Source organism: Salminus brasiliensis, chromosome 14 (assembly GCF_030463535.1).
Source record: "Salminus brasiliensis chromosome 14, fSalBra1.hap2, whole genome shotgun sequence".
NCBI lineage: Eukaryota > Metazoa > Chordata > Actinopteri > Characiformes > Bryconidae > Salminus > Salminus brasiliensis.
This window is the reverse complement of record NC_132891.1, coordinates 12,431,383-12,443,949: the sequence shown is the minus strand read 5'-3', so window position 1 is coordinate 12,443,949 and position 12,567 is coordinate 12,431,383.

The following is a 12,567-nucleotide window of genomic DNA, read 5'->3' as shown; positions in this document are numbered from 1 at the left end:
TCTGGGGTTGTTTTTCAAGGTCTGGGCTGAACTCCTTAGTCCTTATTTGAGGGGTGAAGTTAATGCTACAGCATACAAAGATAAGCTCCCTGGATAAAAAAAAAAAAAACCTTTTGTGTTTAAGGTGGTAGTAACTTCAAGGTCCTGCAGATGGCCTTGCACAAGGATGGTCAGGCTATAAATACCTGCAGGGTGTGCGACGGAATTTATAGATTGAGAAGAAGTGGTGCAGTGCAATAAATGGTCTCGTTCGCTGTGTGGAAAATGGCTTACAAAGCAGATGTTAATGATTGGCAAAAATAACTAATTGCATTTGGGCATGCCAAAGGCCATTGTGAAGGAAGTAGCTGAATTAGCAGCTGTATTGAAGCGTACAGCCATATGGGTCTACCAGCAGTGTCAAAAATCCCAGTTTACAGGAATTTAGCCCAATTATCTGTGTGCAACACCATCTGCAGGAGCCTTTGTCTGGGGGACCTTATTTTAGACAATATTTTTAGGCAAAAGATTCAAACTTTGTGGCAGTGGATTGAAGAGGGCCCTTTCCTGTGCCCCTGTGCACAGACGTATGGTTTATTAAGTGTAGTGTGGAGCAGCTCCAGTAAAGGTGCAGAGGTGGCTTTAAACATTAAACCATAGACATTTTCTACATTGAATGTGCATTGGAACCAGGGTCTCACAAAGGCTTGGAAACCATAATCAGGGATCATTCTTCTGAAATGTCCTTGTTGTACAGAGAGCGTCCACAGAGAAGACGGCTGTAGATTCCTCCATCGTACTTAGCTCAAGATATTGTAGATGTTAGGGCCATCCAACCATTTAACTTTCCTTTACCAAACTATATGGGGAAAAAGGCACATGCCAATTTCAGTAACAGTCATCTGAGGTTATGTGCCTAAAATGGGCAGAGTAACACATCCCAGGCTAGGAACACTGGGAAATGCCACAAACAAAGCAAGCTGAATGTGTAAGTATTATTAACTAGTAGAGAAAGTAAGGACTGATAGAAAACTGAGCGCTTTATGGCAGACCACACAAACGATTATAAAAGGTCAAAGACAGAAAAGCGATATGTACTGCTGATTGGACAGTCACTGCCATCAGCTTTCTTTTCAGACCATCGTCTCTTACCCAAGGTCAAAGGCATTGAGAACGAGAGCCTTGTCTGGCAATATATTTCCCTGTGGTCCCTGGCACTGAAGATTGAATTTCAGTGATAGGATCACTGCTTTAGGGACATTTGCTTCCCTCTCTGAAAAGGGAAATCTGACGCCACCCTGTTAATTGCGGAAAACTCTAAAAATAGCCCCTCATGAGGAGAAGGCTAAATATGGCATTCATCCCAAATCAATTCATCAAGATGGAGAGGGAATGAACCACTGTTATAAAAGGGCAGGGAAGACAGGATTTATGTACACTGAGTCCCTCTATTACATTTCTGTTTATTGCGTAGTATGTCTCCTCAAACTGTACACGAGACTACACACTCCTTTTATAGCTCTTCAGAGAACATTGCATACACGTGAAAGAACTGTCACTGACGTTTAATTACATGTCAAGTGAGATTTTGCATCAGTCATACAGCATTTCACCTTGAACTGTACTTCATTTAGGTTAACTTACAGAGGTCCCAGATACAGCTAACACTGACATGCATGGAACATAAATGAGAGATTAATTACAGTATGATTTCAAACACAGCATCAGTCCGTTTAAACAAAGAGAGGTCATTTAAGGAGTTCATCTCTATGCTCTCTTCAGGGCAGCCCAGGTTGCCCATACGCTTTCTCCTTTACCCATGAAATGCGATGACAGCCTGGGTAACTAATACAACGAGGGCAACAAGTCATTGGAGCACAGTGGATTAAGTTCAGTTCTAAGGCTAAACCTATACCAGTCTGAAGAGTAGGATAGCACATGATTACAATCTATTAAATCTAGTCAGGGTTTTCCAGTCAGGCCAGCCTAACCTTTAACCAAATGCAGGCCAGTGAAAGCTGGTTCTAAAGGCAGTACAGCACTGTAGATCAGTCATGAGGACACAGTAAAGCTTAAAGGGCCCATCGCATGGTTATCCATATCTTAATTTCTACACACTGTTCTGTAATACTTTCAGCACATAATTAATAGCCCTATCTAGACTAAAACTTACACAGGGCCCTGAGGTAATTCCCTTTTTCTTCTGAGGACTCCCCTGTGTTTTTTTTTTCCTTTCTCCTTTGAGAAAATTACAGGCAGAATAACCTGCTGGTTTTCATAGAAATTAGCAGTGACCTGATCATTTCCCATCTCTGTATTTTTCCAGACAAATATCATGTCTAAAAAAAAAGTATTTTGGCCACTGCTTCGCACCACACTTGCTCTCAAAGTGTACGTCTCCAAGATCTTCTGGGACATCTTAAAAACAAAATGCAAAATGCAAAACAAAAACTGACATGAAAGCTTTTACGAATCGTGCAAAGAACACAAAGAACAGCTCACACTAAATTAAGAGCCAGTCACTGCGTGTTTCAAAACCTACGCTGCAGCCGAGAGAATATATATATATATATATATATATATATATATATATATATATATATATATATATATATATATATATAGACATAGAATAGACAAATATTCTTGTAGCCTGGAAACTGCAAAGTAAGCATTTTTGTAGAATTTATGTTCTCATTTTTTGCTTGTCTTTGTTTTTTAAGTTCTGCCCCTTAGTCTGCTCTGTTGTGGACTCCCATTGGATACCTACTGTTTAGTGACACCTAGTGGTGGTAACTAATGACTTCAAATAAATACTTCAGATGCTTCAAATAAATACTAAATACTAATTCAAATAAATCCCCTGACCTTTAAAGACCATCGTTCACTTTTAACCAACGATAACTGTAAAGAGCTCTTATCACTTCTCTCAATAATGAACAAGGACATCTGTTTTTTTTTTTAACTGCTTCACTTTGGTTCATGTTGTCTTCTTAGCACAGATTTGTTGTGTCTTTGTGTTTCCTTGTGTTGTTGTTAGTCAATGATTGCTGGTGTTGCATTATCCAAGAGGTGCAGGGAAAGATGCAGACTCAGCACTGCTGCACTCTTGTACAGTCTCTGTTGTCCTCAGAAGACTACAGTGATTGAGTCTGAGGAGCTGTCCCTCCTAAGTTCACACAGTCTTCAATCTTGTAGCTACTTTTGAAGGACCAGTTTCCCGACCCATCTATCAGGAGACAGTTGGCTGATGGATTGCAGACTGTCTTCTACTTTGCTTTCAGCTGCTTATGTTTACGTATTATTACACATAAGGCTTTCACTTTCAGTGCCAGGTTTGCATCTCTTACAAATGTGCTGTAAATATTTTGTGTCCTGCAGGATGCGCTTATAGCAGGTTCTGCTGCTTTACTGCAGTGGAGTAAAAGTGAATTACACATCTCGACAGTAGGAGGAGCCCAGGAGATTCTTCTGAGCAGAGACACAACCATAGGCATTGCTGTATGTATTTGCATTTAGATTCAGTCATGGTTCTGGTCCAATGATTATTTTCCACCTGAAGTAACACAGCTCCCAGACCCTCCTTTGAGCAATCTGGATATCTTGATCTTCGTTGTTCTCTCAACAAAGGTAAATACAGATACTGGTCAATGTTGTATTAAGCTTTTGCCCCTCATGCTCAGTCTTGGCTGTCCATGTGAACTAATTTGTCGCATGGCTCCTTAAATAGGGTGGTCATATTTTGGATTTCAAAAAAGAGGACACTGGGGACACATGCACGTCCGCAGTGGTTAGGATGTTGTGGCTGGGGAGATTTAAGTAGGCCTATGTTGTAGACCTAAGTGTATGTATGAGGGAAAAAGAAAGTTCATCAGGATCATGCAACAACATTAATGAACATGAATACATAAACATTTACTCCAAACCCAATAAATAATAAATAATAAAAAAGCAAATATATATTTTAAAAAAAGCAAATATATTTTTATATGTGAAAAATAATAAATACATCTATAAAATCAAACCTCAGATTTATGTTTATTTACATTTGCGTTCAGGAATTTTAGGCTGTGGCCAATCAGAAGCAGATTGATCAATGGCTGCATGTAAATGCAGGTACACATAGACCAATAATGCCAGTAAGAAGGCTGGACGTAAGTAGTTTCACCAATGCGTGATGTAGATGCAGGTACATGTAGACCAATAGTGGCGATGAGAAGGCGGGAAGGCAGGCGTATTTAAAGCTGTATCCAAAAGCGGAATGTGTGGAAAATAAACTAGAAACTAACACTGAAATCAATGTGAAATTTTTGGATATTTTGGAATTTACACTGTTTTACACATTTATACAGTTACATAGTTCAAAAATCCCAGAAGGACACATTTTTTATATCCCAAAAAGAGAATGTCTGGTCACCCTAGCTTAAAAATAAAAAAGTGGACAAATCAGAGACTATATACTATATTTCTGTGGGTCCTTTGTAATTTACCAACCACATGGTTAAAATGACTAAATTCTCATTATTTTTTAAACTTTTATTTTGTGTAGTCACTGTTGGCATCAAAACATTTTTATAAAAAGTTCCAAAATGTGTTTTTATTTGCCAAGGACTTAATGTCCGGTTAGTGATCAACATTTACCACTGCTGATGGGCTCTCTGCCCATGCGCTGATCATCTGGAAAAAGACCCAAACTGTAGCCATTAGCTGAGAGGTAATTGTTTTGAATGGTCAGAAACAACCCAAGAACCACCAAGGCACAAGCTGCTTCAACACTGCTCCAAAAACCGACACCTTCAAGCTTGTCTAACATGTGCAGAAAAAGACTTCTGAAAGTGATTTCTACGGTCGGATAAGACAAAGATTGAGTTGTTTGACCCCACTGACCAGAGGTATGTTTAGAGGAGTAAAGATGAGACAGACATTTAACAACAAAAAAACACTGGAGCAACTCTTAAGCATGATGGTGGTAGAACTGGTACTTCGCACAAAGTGAATGGAAGAATGAAGCCTCTGACTACCTCAGAATTCTGGAGCCGAACCTCAAACCTTTACTTAGACACTTGGACACAGTTGTTTTCAACCATCTTTCCAAAGTCCTGACCTCAAACTAATAGAAAATATGTGAACTGTTATATGTTATATGTTAACTCTATTTTAATGGTATTCTAACAATTCTGCCAAGAACAGAATTCTACCAGAAGTAGAGTGTTGACAAAAGTGTCTTGTCAATATGTAACTTGCTAAGAGACGTTTAACCAGATATTAGGTGTGCTGTGTATATATATATATATATATATATATATATATATATATATATATATATATATATATATATATTTTTTTTTTTTTTTTTTTTTTTTTTTTTTTTTTTTTTTTAACGACCCTGTATCCATAATGTTAACCTTGTGTTGATTTCAGAACACCTAAATAAATAAATACAGTTGAGCACCAAGGTCTTGCTTTTGTTTTTTTTTTGTTAAAGATCTATGCTGTACTCTCATTTTCCCCCAGAAAAAGAACAGTTCAAATAAACGATGAAAGGACGATATTGTTGTGGCATCCATGTGTATGTACATTTTTGTAACGTAAATGTAAACAGGACTTTTTTCCATCTTCTTTATTGTAGATGGTTTTTCTATATAATCACTACATTCTCAATATAATAGAACAAATGTAATTTATTTATATAATAAAAAAAACAATAATAAAGACTTTATGTAATAGCACATATATGCTCTTAGTACCAATATTGTCAATGTTGTTTTTCAACTTCACCACTAGATGGTGGCAGCTGTTCACTTGAAACATAACTGTGGTGGAATTCATGTTTATATTTTACAGCCTACTCTGGATGTCTAACACAGAATGTCAGTAAAAAGTAAAAATCAAACTAGACTACAAAAAAGACTATATTTCTTAATATGCCTGGTGTGTCTGAATTCATAATGCATCTGAAAATAAATATAAAATGTGTGATACATAAAAGAAAGGACGTTTCCTCCACATGAAGACCTTTGTGTCTGAAGAAGAGCAGTTCTGCATCTCTCAGCACAGGCCCTTCACAAACTGGAGACACTTTAGCTCAGTATGTAAATCTCACAGTGAGCTCCTGAAGATTTAATAAGCAGAAACTTGTCCCGTTTTAAAGCAGCACTTTGCATTATGCTGCATTGATACTTTTTTTTTTTAAAGAAGCCAATAAAACAACGGATTAAGCGTAGATTGGGGAGGCATGAGCCTGCACACAAATCCACGTGCCACTGCAGTGATTACCAAAAAAGATGCAGCTGGGCTCTCAGGTCTGGCTGAGCACAGACGCACCAGCGTATTTCCCCCTTATTTATTTATTTCTGCACAAAAGGAGCTTATAGTGTGCATATGATCATAGTGGGGGAACGCTTATTAAACTTGCTTGTAAACCAGGTAACCTCGTAAGAATGGGGATTAGATTCTGAAACACTGACGATGCAAATTCCCCCAGTGTGCCATCTGCACAACGCTGCAAACTTAAATCAGGCATAGCAAGCACATCCTCATAAATATCCAACTTTCTTTTCCGGGGCTCTTTGTTGCTGTAAAGCAGGAGGGGGAAGCCATTGCAAAAGCAAGACGAGAGCAGACAAAAAGCCTTTTGTAAACTAATTACCCTACGCTATTCTTTCCCCTCTTGCGAAAACCTCTTTATGATCAATTCAGATTTTGTTTTCAATGAATCTTGATTTGTCTACACAGCAAAAATGAACAATCCGCTGTAATAATCTCCACCAACCCCTGAGCAGCTCTGCTTACGTGGCGTTTGCAGCACAGAAAGTTATATTTGAGTTTGTAATCTGCTTCAGATTAATAGATTTAACAGGTACAAGCACTTTCCCCTCTAATCAACAGCCATTCACTTCAGTACTTTTTTCACTGGAAGATATAATGCTGTTGGGCTACATTTCGGTGAAGGATTACCAATAATGTGTCTCGCAGTACAAATGGATGGCTTGGATGAAATGCTCCAGCCTGAATAATGGCCTCATTGCTTCATGGATCATCATGGCCGTCTGGACTCTGCTCCATTTATGACTCACAGAGCTCAGAGGTGATAATCTACTCCAGATTATGCTATTAATCTCACACACCATAAAACCAGCAACTGATGACAAAGTGTCAGCCATTATGTTCTATAGCGCTGGGCATGTTACCAGGTTGACTTTGAATGGTATGCAGGAATGTAATACATAAATGTGAAGCATGCTGTCTTGCAGCACCACACATGGGACCACCATGGTGATGAGGGGGGTTTCAGTTAATGAATGATGTGCAGCAATGTGGATAGTGAATTCATTCTGAAGTGCTGGGTGTTCACTGTCCTACAAAAGGATATTTCCATTCTGGAAAATGGTGTGCCATGCTATTAATGGAAGCTTCAGTAATGATTAAGCTTCACACTACCAAATTGGCTCTTTGCTCTCCAGGAGTATTTAATGTACAGTTTTAGCTGTCGTACACTATGTCCACTAATAATCTTGACACTTGTGTACAAAATTAACATCTCCTCTTTAAGATCTTCTCTCTGGTTCATTGATTCTCCTAGATATGGTAAAGGTCTGTTTGAGACCAATGTGAGCCTTATGTGAGCAATTTTCCCCTGTCTCTGAAATTAAGCTTGCAAGAAACAACCCTTGGGTTTTCTCCAAATAATAACTCACAGGTGGCTTCACCTCTTTTTGGTCAGACTGGTCTCACCTCAGTCTCAGCTGAGTAAGACTCATATATAAGACAAGGGTAAGATCTTGTCGTTTCTTATAAAACTCTCTTCTACAGCTCAGAGCTCTCAGAGCTGTCAGCAGCCTATCAGAGCAGAAGCAAACCTCATGCTTTTCTCATTTGTATCCAAAACCCCTCACAGTTAAGCGATGTTAAAGTGATGTTAAAGGGATCTCGTTTTTGTCCCAAGGAGGGGTTTGGGAGAAGGATTTCAGGGGAAAAAATCTGCTTTATTTATAAAAGGGCGATTTGCTTTGGACACACATTTCACATGAGAATATTCTGTGTTTGTATGTATTTCACATGTGTAAAAACATGTTACCTGCATTTTTAGACACATTACATGTGGGGGAAAAAAGCGACTGTGAGGGCCATTCCAACAGCTTCCATCTTAAGGTACTACGTGGTGGAGTTTGAGGTACGTTTTGCATCATTGCGTCTTGTTCTTTTCAGTTTCAGTCTTTTTTCAGGTTTGACAGATGCAACCAGGATTTGTTGGTATTTTGTGGAATCCATTCTACCTGTGCAATATTTCCAATGCCACTGACATCAACACAACCCCAAGGTGTTCTTCAGACATCGCATGATACGAGCAGTTCTCTGGCAGTTTTCCTGGCCTTCCAGATCAGTTCCACTGAACTCCCATTTCTTCAAAAAACATTCAGCACTGTGGAAACTGCAAGCTGAAAATCCTTGCCTATCGTCTTATAGCCTTCTCCTGCTTTGTGGGCATCAATACTTTCATTTATAGATTCTTAGACAGTTTCTTAGATCCTTACAGTGGGGGCATAAGAACCCCAGGTCATTGATTGTGTTCTTTAAATTGTATTAATTGTAATCATATAACCACTGGTTTCATAATTTTACTAAAAATGTGAAATTTTACTAAAAAGGCATAATTTTCTCTGTTTTTCTGTAAATATGTTTTGAAGGATTACTAATACTACTACTACTACTACTACTACTACTACTACTACTACTGCTAGAAATAATAATAATAGTAATACTAATAATAATGGTCTTTTTTACTGTCACACTGCCGTGGGTGCCTCTAACTAGATGTTTTCCTTCCGTTCTCAACGTGTCCATTAGCCATAAACACAAATTCACAGGACTTTCTGAGGATTTCTTTTTACTGCGTCTCCCCCTCTCTGTCTCTCCTCTAATCAGCTCCACGTGCCTCATGTCATTCTGAGCCCGGTTCACATCAGCACCTTCAGCCCCCTGTCCTCTGGACCCCCGCAGGATGAAGCCTTCTCCAGTCCAGAGCCCACTGATTCTGCAGCAGGGCTCAGCTGGAGGAAGTGCTGCTGTAAATGTAATAAAGACACAGGGATTAAAGCAATGACTCACATCCTCACTGCCCACAGCATGCCTCTCCCTCTCTCGCTCTCAGTTACAGGCCAGACTGATGTCTCTATGAGCTGATGGTGATGAAATGTTGCATATGATGGTTGTGTTGCTTACAGAGACGAGAGGAGCCACAGAGGGAGGAAGACTGGATAAGCCCATGATTCGATTTACAGGCTGTTTAGTTTGTGGTGGGAGGAGGAATTTTAGCTGTTTACCATGGAACAGTGCGCAGTATTCTCCAAGATTTAGAGACCGGTTAACTAATAGTGTAAACTTCAGTGTATTCACATTTCCTAAATGGTTTTTGGCTTGCTTGCACATGAAATCCCAAATCCAATGGTTTTCATGTCATTTTTTTCCTGGAAAAAATCTCCTACTTTGTGATTTGTGTGTGAGCTTACTGACTAAAACAGTTGTAATTAATTGTTTTGAAATTTTCTAGCCTCGCTTTATTCCTCAGACCTCAACAGGCTTTTTAGTTATGGTGATACAGAAATGATAGGTGCAAATGACCTTCTGATTAGCTGTCAATTGCCTTTTTATGCAGTCTGAATGCAGTCTGGTCTGAAAAACTCCTTACAACTATTACATGAATGGATGTTGCCAAACTGCTTAAACACAAATTCACTGGACAGTAATCAACAATAACTAATCTACTTTGAGGGGATAATGCTCCCCTGATGCACGAGTAATGTTATGCTATGACAAATATGCCACTTCAGTAAACTATGAACTAAGAAAAGTTTAATTTCTGAATTGTGTTCAGCCCTATAATGCAGTATGGCTACAGCTGTAGTGCTGGTAATGTTCAGATAAGCTGTGTTACTAGTGAACAAGCTGTTGTCGACTTTGTCAAATGTGCAGGCTAACAGTTATCTAGAAAGGACATGTGTTTAACGGTATTGATAATGTTTTGATTAGATTGTAGATTGTTTATTTGTTTGGTAGTTGACAGTTATTCCACATAAGTGTACGAGACAAGAGAGAGAGAGAGAGAGAGAGAGAGAGAGAGAGAGAGAGAGAGATTGCTGCTGTGGTCAAATACTGTGTGAAAAACAAAGGCTGGCAGTTATATAGACCTGTAAGATGATGTAAATTCAAGAATGAGAGTGAGTAGGTAAGAGTGTGACCATACAGAAAAAAAATATTTTTATACGAGAACGTTTGTTTGATGCTCACAGAGTGACGTCACAAAAACAATTCATTCAATATCACAGTTTTTCAAAATCACAGCTCATTTGTCATATATGGACCTTATGATTATGAAGTCAGCTAGAACAAATGTGTACATATGCCACTAAAGTGCATCACAAGAAATTCTTAACATTTGCACGATCATATTCATTCATATTTTTCAATTCGGTGGCACTGTTTTGACAAATACACACAGCCCAGCCTTTCATGTCCTGAAAGGAGAATTGGGCAGTGTGGACTGAAACACCTGAAAAAACTGTAAAAATACCGTATTCTAGTATGGTTATGTTTAGAGTTAGGGTTAGATAAAGTTTAGAAAACGTTTAGTGTAGAATTAGGTTTAGGTGTTGTAGGTTAAGAATGCAAGAATCCTGAAATGGTATGTTAGTCAAATATGTATGGAATTCCTCTTGACACCAGGCTGGGGACGTATGTGATAGATATTGAAACCAATTAAGAAAACATTGGCCAATGTCAGAATCTGAAATGTGAAAACTGCATAAGTGCTTTGATGGTTTTAAAAAGCAATGTATTCTTAAGAACAGTTGATGAATAGAGCCCAGTGATATAAAAGATTCTGCTATCCAGGGAATATATATATATATATATCCATTAAAATAGATTTACTGTGGTTATCCAATGGCTCTCTGTGAGTGTATTTGTCCCCTTATTTGTGTAGTTTTTCATGCTGCTAGCTAAAAAACACAGATAAATGTACTCAGAAGTGGAAGTGAACAGAGCACTCGCAAGTCTAGTTCCGGTCGGACCTGCCAACAATAGAAAAATGCAGCAGACACTGGTGATACGTGGGGGCACAGCTGCGGCGTGACGGATGGCCATCCCTTCTGCTCTTTTTCGCACGGTAGCTATCTTGAGTGCCATTGGCCTTTATCTGCTCGCTGGCTCAGGTTGTGCATTAGGTAATGTCATTTACTGAAGCCCCTGACCTCCACCAACATATGGATGCCATCAATTCTGCATTTCTTCCTCTGAACACCCCCACCCGCCCCCCAGCACATAGTGAGATTTACACCCAACACATCATGGGTAATATTTCTCTCTCCCTCTTTTTTCGGTTGTGATCTTTTTTTTTTCTTTTCCCTCCGTTACTTTTATACTTGGCCAAGATGTTTGCATTTGGGACACTTGTCATGGTAGTACAGATTCACATGCTGGTGCATGATGTACAAGGAAGGAAAAGCGTTTCTGTTAAAACTTGGCTTGCCTTACGTGTTCGTTCACACCTCATTAGCCAACACAAAAAGCCCTCGCTCTTTAGGGGTAGTCCATGTAGCAAAACAGAGAATGCTCAGCTGTTACTACAGTGCATGGAAGACTAATGTTATGAGCTAAAATTCTTCCGGTGGTAGTTCAGGTGAACTCACAGTTTGCGTTGGCTCGGTTTTTTGTCTTTGTCTGCCAGTCCAAGAATATAAATGTGCAAAACCAAAGAAAAAGCTGCCAGAAACATCAGTGATACTCAGTTGTGTTGTAAAATATAAGATATCACCTTTCTCTGCCCCAATCCTGCCCTGTCCTGCCCTGCTAAATCTCTTTAGGGATTTTCTGCAGCTCATAGTTTACCCATGATTGAATTATTCCTGCAGTGCATTCCCACCCAGAATAAGTTAATATTCCAATTATAAGCAAATTCCATCTCATTAGGTTACCCTGCAGTTCCTGAAATTACTCTGTAACTGTCCTGAGAAGAAACTCTTAAAAGTACTGTACCTAGTCCAATATATGATAATGTGTTTATGTAATGTAAAGGTGACCCAGTACAGAAAGGTGAGGGTAAAACAACCTCTCTCTCTCTGACATGTTATTCCCTCATAAAGCACCTGATACTACACATTTGTCACATGTTGCCACACATTTTCAGATTTTTCAGACCATATTTGTTTCATACAATCACATTAGTTTCACACATGATCATGTTTTAAACATTGTTACACGTTTTTCACAATATTTTTTATGTGATCACGGTCATTTGTGATCATATTTTTCAGATGTTTAAAATTGTTTCAGTTTTAAAAGTTTGTCATATATGATCACATTTCCCCTCACTTGATTTTAATATATGTGAAAAATAACCCTGTGTGTGCAATATGTGTGTAAAAATGCATATGTTTTTCATGCAAGGGATGGACCTTCTAAAACATGGGGTATTACTCAATAAACTTAAAATAGGATAGTTTTCAAGATGTCATATATTGAAAAGATACATGAGAAAGTGGGTGATATATTTACAATTTAGTCATTTTACTGAGCTAAAAGTCAGATTTA